The sequence below is a fragment of the Octopus sinensis genome, linkage group LG1 (assembly GCF_006345805.1).
Source record: "Octopus sinensis linkage group LG1, ASM634580v1, whole genome shotgun sequence".
Lineage (NCBI taxonomy): Eukaryota > Metazoa > Mollusca > Cephalopoda > Octopoda > Octopodidae > Octopus > Octopus sinensis.
The window spans coordinates 104820569-104838068 of record NC_042997.1 but is presented as its reverse complement, the minus strand read 5'-3'; positions in this window follow the sequence as shown (position 1 = coordinate 104838068).

The window sequence follows — 17500 nt, the reverse complement described above, 5'->3', positions numbered from 1 at the left end:
AAAAACTGCACATAGTAGCCAGTTGATAAAGATGGTCTATACACAATTAATAGCAGCATTTGTGTTCTTACCTCAAATCCTACCAAAGTCAGCTTTTCCTTCCATCCATTCTGCGTCTATAAAATAAAGTACCATTTACGTACTGAGGTCAATGATATCGGCAACCACCCATCTCCTCGAAATTGCCAGCCTTGTGTCTAAGTCAAAATCCATTATTATTTTCCTGGTGGAGTGGGAAGAACCGATAGAATACATATTCAGTTATGCTCATGCTGCGACATGGCTGAATTTTTAGCATCCCAGACAAAGTTCTTAGCAGCGTTTCGTCCATCTTTACGCTCTAAGTACAAATTCCGCCGTGGTCGACTTTACATCTCATCGTTTCGGAGTTGATAACGTAAGCACCAGTTGATCCCCGGGGTCGATGTAATCAATTTACGCCTTCACCCGAACTTGATGGCCTTTTGTCAACATTTGAAACCAATCTTTAATTATGCTTCAAGGCAGAGAACTGGCAGATTCGTTAGCATGCCGGACAAAATGCTTAGTTATTTCGTCCATCTTTATGTTCAGCGTTTAATTTCCGCCGTGGTTGACTTTATGTTTCGTCTTTCGGTGTTGATAAAATGAGTACCAGTTGAACACTGAGGTTTATTCAATAGACGTAGCGCCTCCACCAAAATTACTAGCGTTGTATTACCGTTTTAGATCAACATTTAGATATACCTCTTTAGGTGTCAGTTCAAATCCATCATTAACTTCAATAAAAGAACTTCCATAAACAACCTTGCCCTGACTTGTACTTCTTGTACGAGTCCGGGTAAGGTTATGGAAGACCAGTAGTCGCTTATGTATATCAGCCTCCCCTTTCCACGAGACCGCTGTTATCCAAGGGAAAAGTGAGGGCCGATACAGCTTGGCACCACTAATTTCTACAGTTGAGTGAACTGAAGCAACGTGAAATAAAGTGCCTTGCTGAAGAACACAGCCCGGTCCAGGAATTGAACTCACAACCTCATGATTGTGAGCCTAACGCTCCAACCACTAAGCCATGCGCCTTCACTCAACTTGAACAACGCATTACATAGAATAAAGATCATCCATATACTGAGATCGATACAGGAGATCAACAAAAACGACTCTCATGCAACGTATGGCCTTGTATCATAATTTTCATTAGCACTACTGCACTAACTCAGTATTTCACCTTTTGTTTGACAGTGAAATATTTTTGATACCATTATCACTTAGTTTTTCCAGGCTGTTTGTTAATAACCATTTTACGTCGCACTGTAAAGCAAATATTTTTTTCTAAATGTGTATTGAAAATTTTCCATTATTAGCCTTGCATTTTTAGAATCATCCACACTTAGCGTATATATATGTGTGCGCACATCCGTATGCTTTTGCTGTATATTCATGCATGTGTGAGTGTCTTTATGTGAATGTGTGTATGCGTGTCTGTGTGCGTACGTTCCAAATAGGCGAGCAAGTTATGAACACGTGGTCTCCTCGTGTTGTTTCTGTAACCATAACATTGCTAGTTAGTTGTGTCAGCCGCCTGAACCAGCCCACAGGAAGTTCTAAGTCATTAGTCAGGATTTCTCTTAATCTTAGACCATAGTTTCACTTACGTCGCTAATTTACTAATTGATTAATACTCTTGAGAAAACAATGAACGTCGCGCCTATGAAAGATATTGTTTTTCTACTTATAGCTACTAAATAAACGATCGTTTTCAGTGTGAGAGTTAATGTGTTTACGGATCTTCTTTTGAAGACCATATTATATGAGGTATCATATAATATAAAAGCGCCACAAAAATTGTACATGCACAGACAGATATGTAGACATATAGGTATCCGTCTTTTCATATGTCTGTACACGTACAATTATTTCATACACTAACACACATGCATTTATACACATACTGCTATATATTTTTATCATGAATATAAATTTGTGTCACATTTTGCACGAAACACACATACATAAGTTCACACCTCCACATATGCACACACACATGTAAGCTCATACATACACATATGCACAAACACACATATGTATGATTGTATATGTAGACGTGTGTGTATGCGCGAGAGTGTGTACTAGTGCATGACCAGTTGTTTAATGCTTAGAATAAGTAATACTTTGCTTCATTGAAATATAGATATATATGCTAGAAAGATTTTAGTGAAAGAAAATAATTTTGAAATAAAGAAGCATTTAAAAGGTCAAACATCAAATAAATCTATAAAATCATCTACTTTCATAGAAAACATTGCCATCCTCTGAAGCATTGTTTCTAAAGAGTAAATTTAGTTTCGTGAAACAGCTGATGAATATAAAAATGATTGTAATAAAATAATCATACACCTTTCTTCTGAACTGATTGAAGGAAATGCATGACTCAATTGTTTTTCACAATGATTTTTACCTTATCGTTCTGCATTGGCCTAAACATGTTATTGCACTAACCGTAACCTTAATATACGACAGCTGTGACTAAAAAGACTTATCACCCCGCCTCATGGCCCAGACGAACAACATGGAAAAGGCGTTGTCCTAGAGGACGCCGAAGAAAGACGCGCTAGAACTGCCACTCCAACTCATGGGTCTCGCACTTGCAGATAGCTATGTCTGTTCGACAATAGTGAGCAGTGATGTAACTCGGGTGCCAAGAACGACAGAGATCTCCACGGGCTCGACCACAAATCAGTTAGAGTGACCGATCACACCATGTTTGCCGTTGGAGTAGGTATTGTAGCATGTGACATTCCACATGAGGAGGCTACCACCGCGGAACAGGAAAATTATCATGCCGCCTGGCCTTTCACCGTTCCACTGTCCATACCGCTGGCTCGAGCTGGAAAGTGAAGCCTCTAATGTTCTCTATGATCTCATTGAGTGCTGCATGGCGGTAAAGACGGGATAATGGCATGACAATGGGTAGAGGATGAAAGAGTCTACAGCAGATACGTAGCGATGTTTATGGGGCTTACAGACACGGACGTCAAACTTCAGGAAAACACCGATGCACAAACAGTCGCTATCCAGCAGAGCATCAGTTAAGAGTGATGGCACTGCAGGGAGACAGGTATTGCTGTGGGGCTGAGAGACCAAGCGGGAAATATGACAGATGGTGTTGGTCAAGACACTGCATTGGATGGCGTGACATTTGTTTTGAGGAAACTGAATTTTGGGGAAACTGCATTTGAGGAAACTGAATTTTGGGGAAAACTGAATTTTGGGGAAGCTGAAAGAGAAGGTGATGGACGATCGCAGGCGGAAGCCGAACTGATTCCATGAAGCCGAGCTTATTCCATTACACATGCATTTTGGAGGGAGTTGCGTACAATATGCAACCACACATACGTAATTTTCAATTGAAGGATATCACTTGTTCAAACAAGTAAATGCTTATCGTTTAGACAGACCGAGGATTGAACCCCGACAGACATTGTGCGTGTTTATCACGTGTGCGAGTGTCGGTGTGGTGCGCGCGCACACATCGTGTACCGTCTTAAAAATGATGAGAAATTTCAATGACGTCAATAACAGTGCAGAGTCTATAATCACTACAGACACACTCACTCAGATATATTCAATGTGCGCTTCAAAGCAAACTGACAGAGGTAAGTTGTTGACGAAGATATGTGATCCGTGGGCGTGGCCAAAGCCAAATAGTGCGTGGAAAGAAGTTACGTAGTGAATATAATTACATAAATATATACACGCGGGTTTGCTCGTGCACACATACATACGCACACACTAATATTTGTGTGATGTGTGTGTGCGTGTGCGTGTGTACGTGTGTACGCTGTGTATGTATAAACACATGCATACAGATATATATATATATATATATATACATACCTGTATGAGCGTGTATGTATATATATGTGCATATATATATGTATATATATGTATCTATATAATATATACATACATACATACATACGTGCATGCATACATACACACATACATACATACATACGTGCATGCATACATACATACATACATACATACATACATACATACATACATACATACATACATACATACATACATACATACATGTAAACACACGCGCACACAATTTAATCACAATACAAATTGGTACACTAATTGCTTCCATACACGGCACGTTACACACTTCACATCACTGCGTTATTTCTAAACCTATTTAGTAGGTAAATTGTTGATAATTATCACATAAGCACTATCAATAATGATGATGATAATAATAATAATAATAATAATAATAATAATAATAATAATAATAATAATAATAATAATAAATAATAATAATGATATTGCTTGACGCTGCCTCTTTAAGAGACACACTTCAGAGACAAGGGTAAAGGAAGCTAATAACGACAACAACCATATCAATTGTCATATGCGTTGTGTGTTAATCTTCTTTCCATTGATAACCGAAGGCCAATCTCTGCCGGTGTGCGTGATACGTGGTTGGGTTCCATTTTTTTTTATTTTGTATGAGTGCGCTAGTATAAAGCGATTGCGTGGTGAGCTGTGGAGTGTTGTGTTGTGTGTGCTGCGGTTTGTTGCGGGCGACAGCAACGTGAAACTGTGGTGTAGTATGCAAAACGTGTGCACGTCATTTATATACGTTTGTATATGCATATATGTTTCTGTGTTTTTTTCTTATTTTGCTTTTCAGCTTTTTCTTTATTTTCTATGGCGTGTGTAATCACATAAATGATTACTGGTTACCTACCTATTATGTAATCAACGTTACGATCAACTGGATGGACACATGAGGTCAACTGGTGCTTTGCACATGAACAGCGAATACATCAAATGTCAATAGTTTTATAGCGTGTACCTTTTGGCGTCTTTGCTTTCAGAGTCTACTTCATTAACCCTCCAAGTTTCAGGCTTATATGAGACGAAATGAAGAAAAATATATGTAGAAAATTTATTCCTGGAAAAAAAAAATTAACGTAATTAGTTGCCGTCTGCTAACGACATCGAGAAATAAATTGGTACAAGTTAACATGTTAACTTGAAGGCGATATTAATAAGGCAACACACACACACACATAAACAGGACCATATGCAGGATCTTATATATATATATATATATATATAAACATATTTTCTTTTACTTGATTCAGTCATTTGACTGCGGTCATATTGGAGAACCTACTTTGGTCAACAGAATCGACCCTAGGATTTATTCTTTGTAAGCCTAATAATTATTCTATCGGTCTCTTTTTGCCTAACCACTAAGGTACGGGGACATGAACACAACAACATCGGTTGTCAAGTTGTATATATATATATATATATAGAGAGAGAGAGAGAGAGAGAGAGAGAAGCAGTGGGGTAGATACATGGACAGATAAAAGTATAAACATATACATACATACACACAAACATAATACACATATATATACATACATACATACATACATACAGACAGACAGACAGACAGACAGACAGACATATAAAACTAGCTCTTTTTGCAGTTAAAGAATGGAGTGTATCGAGATATAAATGAGCTTGTTTTCAAACATTGTAGTGTTTTATTCTTCAACATGAATAAAATTAAAGAAGTATGTTGTATACACACACACACACACACACACACACACACACACACACACACACACACACACACGTATATCTTTGTGTTGCTGTTTACACTTTTAGCAAATGGATGTGTTTTTTAATGTGGAAACATAAGCTGCTATCCCAAAATGCTTCCCTGCGATTATGATATTATGGCCAATGTGTTATTATATTATGGCCAAAATATTGCAGAATGAGATCTGTAGTACATAAGGATATAAGAACTTGCTTTAAGTGGAATACATACTCATTCATAATATGGAAGAATGCTGGTGACATGTTTCTGTAAAAACTCCAATATTTGCAAGTATAATATATTGCAAGGGAAAATGATTTGGGTTGAAAAAATGTGTGGATACTAGTGGAAATTAGCTGCCCATCAGATGTCAATATATTGCTAAAAATTTATCAAAAACAAAAATATCTCCGCTGAACTAACAAGAAATAACCAACAGGACTATAACTTTAGATTCATACCTATCGGGCTTCATGAAACGTGAATGAAAACGCACGATTAATCAGGAACGTAGAGCCACAATACATTGATTGCAATGCGAATATATGTAAAACATTGTAGAGTATTAGCATGAAAAAGTTGCACACACAAGCATGTAAGCTGAAGCTTAAGTGTGAGTGCACAGATACGTCAGTCAATACCTATAGATCTGCATATGCAGTGATAAATATAGAAAAAGAGGATCAAAATTCCTTCCCGAGCCTTAGGTTCATAAAGCTGATTACCCTGAGTTTTGTTCCACACTGGGGAGGATGCTGGTCCGTCGCAGGTTTACTTACTTTTACCAGGTGAGTGGACTGGCGAAAATGAAAGGAAGTGTTTTACTCAAGGACGCAACAAATCTCCCGGTTCGGGAATCGAAACTCCAATCTTACGAGCATGATCGCAGTACCATAACCACTAAACCGAGCACCTCCACAATGACATCCGTTACTGCATAGTTTTATGATTCATTGTAAGATTCTTTTTAGTAACGAGAAGATAATGTTTATGACCAATTACATGGTATCTGAGACAGGTAGGAGAAAGGTGCCCTCATACCAGAGACCTGCATCCATGAATATATACTTTATTTTATTGACTTAGAAAGGACGAAAAGTAAAAGCTGACCTCGGCAGATCTGAACAAAGCGTGCATTACTTATACCTACATATATACATACATGCTTTTATACTCATATAAAAACAAATATATATATATATATATATATATATATATATATATATATATATATATTATTATTATTATTGAATGGAAGAAATGGAGTTGAACGAAGATTGTACAGAATTCCTTTTATTACATTCTACACATGTTTCAAAGGCCACAAATTTCCAAATTCTGTGGCCTTTGAAACATGTGTAGAATGTAATAAAAGGAATTCTGTACAATCTTCGTTCAACTCCATTTCTTCCATTCAATAATGATATTAAACTTCAATTATCCGCACCAACGCACGGTTGCAACACCAAATGGTCTTATCTCCAACCGTGTATTTTCTGCTGTGATTTTTGCTACCCAGGTATCGGTTAAACTTTTGAATAATCTGTAACAAGAAAATTCATCTTTCTATTTCAACAAATATATATATATATATATATATATATATATATATATATATATATATATATATATATATATGCGCCGTGTATGTTGCCAAAATTTTAATGTATTATCCCGCGTCCTGTTAAGAATTCGTCAGTTCATCCGGGGACCATTTCAGATTCAAAATAGAAACTCATAAGATCATGCAAACATATATAAACGTCTATACGAAAAAAAAAGAAAAGAAATAAGAAAATAACTAGAATGGCCCATTGACCATAATTAAAAACTGATGTATTATATTATGTATGCAAACAATTTCTTAATTGAAATATTCATTGTTATCTATACAAAACCAGAAGAATGAAAAGAAACATGTTTTGCATGTATAAGTGCCATTTTCTGTTCAACACTACATGTATGCGTGTATAGTTGCACATTAAACTAAATAATTTCCTATTTACGAAGTAGGATTATCTACCTATACTAATTATATCCAATTCAACGATTTTCAGAACGCCTTCCTAACATTTTATGGTCGTATATGGCAGCACCTCCTATTGCACGCTTCACAAACTTAACGCAACTATACACAAGCCACAGTTCACGTGCTTCCGAAATCCACTGTCAAATGTGCAGATGTTGTGCAGTAAAAATAAACACAAGTTGCGTGACTTCTTATTTATCAACAGGTAATAATCAATGTGTATATGTATAATATACACGTGTATCTGTGTATGCGGTCATATAATTAATGTGTATGTGTGTTTGTGTGTTTTGTATTTTCCTGTTTCTTTTATTGGTCCCAGTCATAAAAACCTTGTATACAAAGAGGCATAAGCAAATTTATATGTATATGCATCAGTAGATAGACAGATATAAATGTGTGTGTGGAGAGAGAGAGAAAGAGAAAGAGAAAGTGTGTGTGTGAGTGAATGAGAGAGAGAGAGATGACCTTGGTCGTCTCCCCTTAGATTATTCTAGCCACACTATCGAAACACCCTGGCCAATAATCGAAGGAGCCAACAGTTATTCGGAAGAACTACCGTACAACAGAAGTCCCTCTAACATTACTTGAGCGAGCGAAAGTGTATCAGCTGTCTGTATCATTTTGTTTATTAATAAATGGATTTTGATAGCTTCGAGATGAATGCAGTACTGAAGTCTCCGAAAATAGGAGTCAAGGTAAAGTATATTAAACTTCTCTGGAAGGCAAACTGCTGATTATATAGTTCTGCTGTTAGCACCTCTAAGAAATCCATCCGGAAAGAGCATCAACTAGATACTGTCTTTTACAAGCTATTTGCCGCTTATCTAAATTGATCGTCAAAGGCATCCTCATCAACGGCGAGCTGTTAAAACATTGTATTTGCCAACGACATCGTGCCCATCGTAGAAACCTCATATCAGCTACAGACCACACTGGCAGAGTATAGCTCCTAAAGTTTATCAGTAGGCCTTCAAGTAAACTGCATGAAAACAAAATGTATGCGGTTCAAGAATCTGGCATAAGGTTGAATAGCGATGAGAAATTAGGAAACTGAGGATGAGAGCGAATACATCTTGGTATAGACTGCAAATATGTGCCGCGATATGAATACTGAAATCCCGCTCAGAGTAAGAGCAGAATGGAAAGCATATACTTCTATTAAAGATGAGTTCAAAGTACATCTAGACAAGACTCCTCATGACAATGTCTTCAATAGGCATCCTACCTGCATTCTTATATACAGGTGAGTCTTGGGTTATGAGGAAAAAGTATGAACAGCGACTGGCTACGAGACAGAGAGCCAGGGAAAGATCCATACAAGGAATATCTCTGCAGAAGCATATGGAATAATCCGAAAACGGAGTGGCGTGAGCGATGTCATCCAGAAATATGGAAAGCATAACTTTTGCTGAGCCGGATATGTTGCAAGGACAATAGGTATATCTCCTCTAAACGGTAGTGTCTGACTTAAAGAGATGTTGCTGCTCTTTCTAGTAGGTCAAATGTTCAAGGTGAAATTAACGACTATCATATTTTAGTTATTATCCCAATAGCTTCCAGATTGATTTGCTAGGTTCTTCTATTTTGATTGTTTCCTGTTTTTGCTTAAGATTTCTTCTTCTTTCGTCCTTTTCAAGCCTAGCCAGGCTCATGGGCCCGTTTTCCCAGTTTCTATGGCGTATGTGTTGACCCCAGCTGGACGGGACGCCAGTCCATCTCAGCGCTACTCAAGAAACAGGAAGAAAGAGTGAGAGAAAGTTGGGGCGAAAGAGTGCAACAGGGGTCGTCACCACCCCCTGCCGGAGCCTCGTGGAGCTTTAGGTATTTTTGCTGGTCTTGGAATCGAAACCGCGATCCTCCGATCACGAGTCCGCTGCCCTAACCACTGGGCCATTGCGCCTCCACTGTTTCAGATTTGGTTTTACAAAATAGAAAATTCATAAATTTTGCTTTCATTCGAAAAATTCTACACGGAGAACTATAGGATAAGTTTGTGACAGAAATTGAAATTGAAAATTTCAATTAACATTAACATAAACGTGGTTGTCTAATAAATTTACTGATGTAATTCTAATTTCAGTCATATTTTTCTTGAAAAACATATGAGATTTATATGTGATCCGATAGCAAGTTTATGTTTGAAAACTGACATTTCCAATTGATGTTTTCTGAGGTTTTTGATGTTTCTCTTTTCTGTCACCGATTGCAATTAATGAAAATATTTTTCTTTTCCTTCGATTTGAAATGTTAACTCATAAAGAATGAAACGCTCGGAAAAAGCAGAACTATGCATACATAGATTTTCATTATGTAATTAAGTGCCATGTATGTAAGATTATATATATATACAATTAAATACGCATATGCGCATCCATATATATATATATATATATATATATATATATATATATATATATATATATATATATACATATATATATATACATATATATATATACAAACATACATGCATACATGCATACATACATGCATACATACATACATACTTGCATTCATACATACATCTATATATCCAATCATATACATATATATATATATATATATATTCAAATACATACGCACATTAAGTCTATCCACAAAGATGGAACATTTTTTTAATACATACATCTATGATTAAGTTTCAACCAGTTTGATCTTAAAAGAATCTTTCAACTTTAAAGATTAAGTTATTACCTCATCTCAGACATTTAGACATTCAAAGTCTCTCTCTCTCTCTCTCTCCCTACCTCCCTCTTTCATTCTGCATTTTGTGACTATAAAGCTAAAAGTTTATGGGACATAGGCAACATAGAATCATTAAAGCGCCGAAGAAAAAGCTTTAAAATATTTAGAGTTCGAAAAACTGGACACTGATGGTAAATACTAACATTATTATTCCGTATAACTTCTTTTTCTAACAGCATTTACTTTCATGACACATCATTTCTTTTTAAGTCTTCAAATTTGTATTAAATCTTGCTTTGTACTAGTATAAGAAATTGTCAATACCTATTACATAGTTTTATACTTGTCAAAAATGTCTGGGATTTTGTATTTAAATTCGAAAGAATCTCTCTCTCTCTCTCTCTCTCTCTCTTTATACACACATATATTATATATAGATAGATATATACAAGCATCATTTACATACAAACAGATATGTATGTGTGTGTGTCTGTGTGTAAACACTGCTTGTATATATGTATGTATGTATACATATATATATATATATATATATATATATATATATATATATATATATATATGAAGGCGGTGAGCAGGCAAAATCGTTGTCACACCCTCAAAATGCGTTGCGGCATTTCGTCCGACTGTACGTTCTGATTTCGAATTTCACTGTGGTTGACTTTACCTTTCATCTCTTTCGGAGGTCGATAAAATAAGAACTAGTTGAGAACTGAGATCGATTTAATCGGCTTAACCTCCTCCCCGAAATTGCTAGCCATGTGCCAACAGTTGAAACCTATGCACATATATCTTTGTGTGCATAATATACAGTGAAGTAACCAGTAAGCAAAGTCTGATCTAAATCTATGGGCAAAATGTAGAGTAGACACATTTTTACACTGCAAACGCTAAGAATTAAAATATGTTCCGTGCCCGGGTCTTCCGGCAGCCAGATAATATGTATGCAGAAAGCTGTGTCTTTATCATACCCGTGTGTGTTTGTACACACACACACACACACACACACACACACACACACACACACGTATGATAACTATGAAATATAAAATAGTGAAAATATGTTGTGTATCCTGGTATATCTAGCGTCCTTAAAAACAAGGTAAAATTGCATGATGCTACGATATGATGAAAATTAAATTATTCAGATATAAATTGCATGCACATTTATTGTTGATCAATAACTATATATGTATTTTATTCTGATCACTTTCTTCAGATGAAATGCTGCCAGAACGAATTTGATGAAGCGTTGTTATCAAATTAAAAGTTCAATAGGGAAGTTCTAAGTGTCAGATTTTTCATATATATTTAAAAGAACACAAGCTTCGCTCAGATAATCTTCAAGTGTATAAAAAAATTCCTGAAAACTACAACAAAATTAATATGAACTAGTAGCATTTACCACGTTTGATTTGAGAGGTTTCTTCTATGCTTTAAGTATTCGCTACGCGTCTCATGCCACTAAAAGTTAAATGCACTGAGTGAACTTTAAGTGATGATATACGTTTATTAAGTGTTCAGGACTTGATTACTGAAAGAAAGGAATTAAATGGTCAGTAATAGATTCCATACGTTTCATTATAAAACTTGAAGGCTTTCTGGTAACTTTGTTTTACATTTTCAAAATATAGAGGATAATGTCGAAGGTGCAAACCTATGAATGAAATACGTGAATGTATTATGAATTAACGGTAATAACACTTAAATATTGATTTTTGTTTGGGCTTTGGGTTTTATTTTGTATTTTTTTTTTTAACTTCGGTGGGACCCATGAGTTAGTTAATCTCTAAAGAAGTCTATAGAATGTTTGTCTATTTATCTGGATCTGAATAAATGCAGTGATCACTCAGTGATACTCTTTTACTCTTTTACTTGTTTCAGTCATTTGACTGCGGCCGTGCTGGAGCACCGCCTTCAGTCGAGCAACTCGACCCCGGGACTTATTCTATCGGTCTCTTTTGCCGAACCGCTAGGTAACGGGGACATAAACACACCAGCATCGGTTGTCAAGCAATGCTAGGGGGACAAACACAGACACACAAACACACACACGCATATATATATATATATATATATATATATATATATGTAAACAGTAAAAAAATAAATACAGACATGGACAAGAACATGAAACATCAAAGAGACGACACAAGAACCACAGGACGGGACATTCGAAGCCCTCAGTCATCAGTCAAGAACCAGATCATCTTCGCAATTTCGGCTGATTACATATATACGACGGGCTTCTTTCAGTTTCCGTCTACCAAATCCACTCACAAGGCATTGGTCAGCCCGGGGCTATAGCAGAAGACACTTGCCCAAGATGCCACGCAGTGGGACTGAACCCGGAACCATGTGGTTGGTAAACAAGCTACTTACCACACAGCCACTCCTGCGTATGACATTCAGATAAATGTTGGCTGTTTTAAGAGTTGAATGATATTAGTTATATTATACACCCACACGCTTATACTCACTTCCACGCATACATAATTATGTGTGCTATTGGCTTTGATGTGGTTGCTGCTTTTTTGTTGAGCGAAGCGGTCTTCGTCCCAGAGCTCGCAAGATCTCGCCTCTGTAGTGGGAGAAGTTCGAAACGTGGTCCTTTGCTATTTGTAAGACACGCAGAAGAGAAAGCAGGTGAACCCCCCGACACCGAGAGCATCGACGGATGGATGAATGCGCATCCCGGCTCAGCGGTTGCATGGGAAATCAGGGACAAGAAACAGGAAGAAAGAATGAGAGAAAGTTGGAGTGAAAGAGTACAACAGGGGTCGCCACCACCCTCTGCCGGAGACTCGTGGTGCTTTAGGTGTTTTCGCTCAATAAACACACACAACGCCCGGTCTGGGAATGTGGTTGCTGCTTAGATATTCGGAGGCCCTGATCGAGCATATTCATGATCAAAATATTCTGTCTTTATATTTCTGTCAAGAACAGTGTACTCCGGTACATATTATCCAATGATTTAAGTGTATAAGTGATTTTGCAACAGTTTCTAGCCACCATGTAAAGACTGTTTTGTTGACTAATATGAGTGCGTGAATGTGTTAGTATGTACGTGTGTATGTGAGGTGTATATGTGCCTATGTATTGATATATACAGTAGAAGAAAGATACAGAAGTGAGATAAAGAGAAAAATGAGAATGAGAAGCAGCTAAATTAAAAAAGGATTAAAACGCATGAATGAGTGAATGAAATAATGAGTAAGAGATTCATTTTAATCGTTGTAGAAGTGAGTAAAATTTGTGACTGAAGAAAAATTGCTAATTCGGGTTTTAAAAGATACACAATGTGTATATATTAGCCAATAGCGTTTGAGACACGCTGTGCAGGGTCCTTTTTATGTATATATCAGCCGATAGGATCATTCAGTAGTCAATTCCAAGTATCAACATATTGCTCATTTTATGTGCTGCATATTGGTATGATTTATAGTTGCGAACAATTTCCCGCTAACCATCCACATCCTAATTCTGATTATTTATATTTTCATTTATTTATTTTCTTTTACAAAAGGCAAAGAACAGTAAGTAGAATTATCAACTCGTTCTTCACCACATTGCATCTTTAAGTACTTAGTGTTCTGTGTAAGCGAAATACTTGAATAAATCCGCAAGCTAATCATTTCAATTTAATGCCATTCGATGTCCCTTGTAAGATTTGTGCTTCTTCTTGTAATTCGAATGGATAAAAGTTCTGATTTACGACAGAAACCGAACCATACCGATATGATTGGAAAATACTAAAATCACAAAGTTTTACTGTTTTATAAGCAACGCGTCGACAAGGAAAACAATAATTTGTGTCTTGTGTTGGATACTTTCTTATCGCCTGCTCACGAGCTGTGCTTTGTCATGGCAAATGCATCGTATAAATTTCCAGTATAAATTATGAATCAACTCTGATAATAACATATCGAAAGAAAGGGACCTAATGTCTTTAAGGTAACTTAGATTCGTCCTTCATCTTTCATTCTTAGTTTAATGCATTAAAAAAAAATAATAATATCCTCGAGCTTACATGCAGAATCGACAAAAGGAAAGGAAAAATGAAGGGAATAATAAGATCAAACAGAGAGAAAGCGCAAAAATGATCGCTGCACGAAGGATAGGAAATTTAAGCGGTGTCTAGTAACTACAGCATTGATTTACTATCTGAAAACGGGAGATAATCTAATAATGTAATAAATTCAAGAAGCTTAACAATACACATATCTACTAACTCACTGCTATTTCTTTATTGATAGAATATACTAAATTCTAGCATGTAAACACAGGTAGGTATGCATATATATATATATATATATATATATATATATATATATATATATATATACATACATACATACATACATACATACATACATACATATATATATATATATATATATATTTATATATACATATATATATATATGTATATATATACATATACATATATATATATATATATATATATATATATATATACGTACATACATATATATATATATATAATTTAATATAATATATATATATATATACATACATATATATACACACATGCTACATTTTAGTTATATACATGTATATATAAACAGACACACATATAAATATATATACATATATGCATATATATATATATACATATATATATATATACGTACATACATATATACATATACATACACACATACGTATGTGTGTTTACGCACTAGATTTTGGTATATTCTATCAATAAACATGCACACACACATACACACATATGCATACATGCAAATGGACACAAACATGCATGTGTACATACAAACAGATATATACATATATATCATATATGTATATACATATATGCATGCATACATAGAAGTATACATGCGGACACTTGCGTATATGTGTATGAACGCGGTCAAACGAGTAGAAGTAAGCACACCCAAGAACATGCGACAATAAGAGAGCAAAAGACAGAGAGAGAGAAGGAAACATAGAGATACAAAGAGAGACATAGTGAGAGAGTGAAAAAGTGGAGAGAGAGCATACACATGAAAACACATACACACATTCGTAATTCTACTGTTTACACACTCACTGGTGTTAATGCCTATAAAATATATCAGAAGCAAATGCATATAAGCGCATGGCATGGTCATGAAATAAACGAACAAGAAGACGTTTTCAGTGAATAACTCAGCAACGTAGCTGCCATGACATTTTACGATACTTGCATACAATTTTGCTTAATGACAACGAACAAACGCATAGACCAAACGTAATTTATTCCAGATCTGGTCATAAAGTTTACGTCTAACACCCACCCAAAGCTAAAAACTAACTATCGTGTCATCGAGCTAACGAAGGAATATCTATGGAGACATCTACGTAGTTGTTCGACTTTCTAGAAATAACAGTCTAATTTCCTACAAATTACATCCTATTATTATCTTTAACAAAATGTCGGTGGACAATGAACGTCTGAAAACAAATGATGTTATGGTCAAGGCATGAACATCATTGATCATGTGTCTACTCGTTCAGTGTTGATCTAGTGTTAAACAGCAGCATTTTAAAAATATATTCATTTGTTTTGTCTGCTTTGACTACATTTATTGGTTCTGCTTTTGTGTCTTTCTTTAATTATCTATTACTTTGGGAAAGTTTGGTGTACCTTTCTTCACTTACAGGAGCTTAACTGGCGTTTAATTATTATCATTATTATTATCATCATCATCATCATCATCATCATCATCATCATCATCATCATCATCGTCTTCGTCTTCGTCTTCGTCGTCGTCGTCGTCGTTGTTGTTGTTGTTGTTGTTATCATCATCCTCCTCATCATCATCATCATCATAATTATCATTATTATTATTATTATTATTATTATTATTATTATTATTATTATTATTATTATTATTATGATTATTATTATTATTATTATTATTATTATTATTATTATTATTATTATTATTATTATTATCATTATTATTATTATTATTATTATTATTATTATTATTATTATTATTTATAGTGCAAGAATAGCTTTAGTTCTAGCTGGAAAACAACATGAAGCACATTCGAGCAAAATCCCCGCGCAACACTGCGAATAGATTTGGTATACTTCATTGTTGCACATTCCAGAAAACACTCGAACCAATAAGCGAACCTCTACGACGTCTCTGGATCTGGAAGATAGAGCAAGCCTCTTTCCAATCAATCCTACCGAATTACAAAAAAGGAGGGACATGATTGACATTCATTCCTACGTACAATGTGTTATACTAAAAGCTAGACTTTTCGTCTCGAATGCTTTGATCATAAACCTGCTCAGTTGCTCAATGGAGACTGACAAGGACTCAAAATCAACAACTGCTGCTGCTTCTCACTAACACAACCTCCACTGCAATCGAAACTACTACTACTACTACTACTACTTCACTAATTCATGTGGAATTTTACCATATCCACATACTAGTGTGAAATGTTTATTGGGATCAGTTCTCCTCCGAGTCATATATGCTTTAACCACAAACCTGTTGTTTGCTATTTAACACTCAAATTCGGCCTTTGACTGGTACTATCAGCATGGGCTACATTGATCTGGAAAAAACGGAGACTTACTCTTTTTTTTACTTTTTTTTTACTTGTTTCAGTCATTTCACTGTGGCTATGCTGGAACACCGCCTTTAGTCGAGCAAATCGACCCCAGGACTTATTCTTTGTAAGCCTAGTACTTATTCTATCGGTGTCTTTTGCCGAACCGCTAAGTTACGGGGACGAAAACACACCAGCATCGGTTGTCAAGCGATGTTGGGGTGACAAACACAGACACACAAACATATACACACACATACATGTATATACATATATACAACGGGCTTCTTTCAGTTTCCGTCTACCAAATCCACTCACAAGGCTTTGGTCGGCTCGAGGCTATAGTAGAAGACACATGACCAAGGTGCCACACCGTGGGGCTGAATCCGGAACCATGTGGTTCGTAAGCAAGCTACTTACCACACAGCCGCAAATAATTCCACCTTTCCCCAACTTTGGGACTTCTGAGCTGGAGTATCACCACAGAGTGCACTTCAATGAATCTCCCAAGACATGATATGGTGCTACAAAATATACATAGAGATTTTAGCCAACACGGTATGTGATACAGAAAT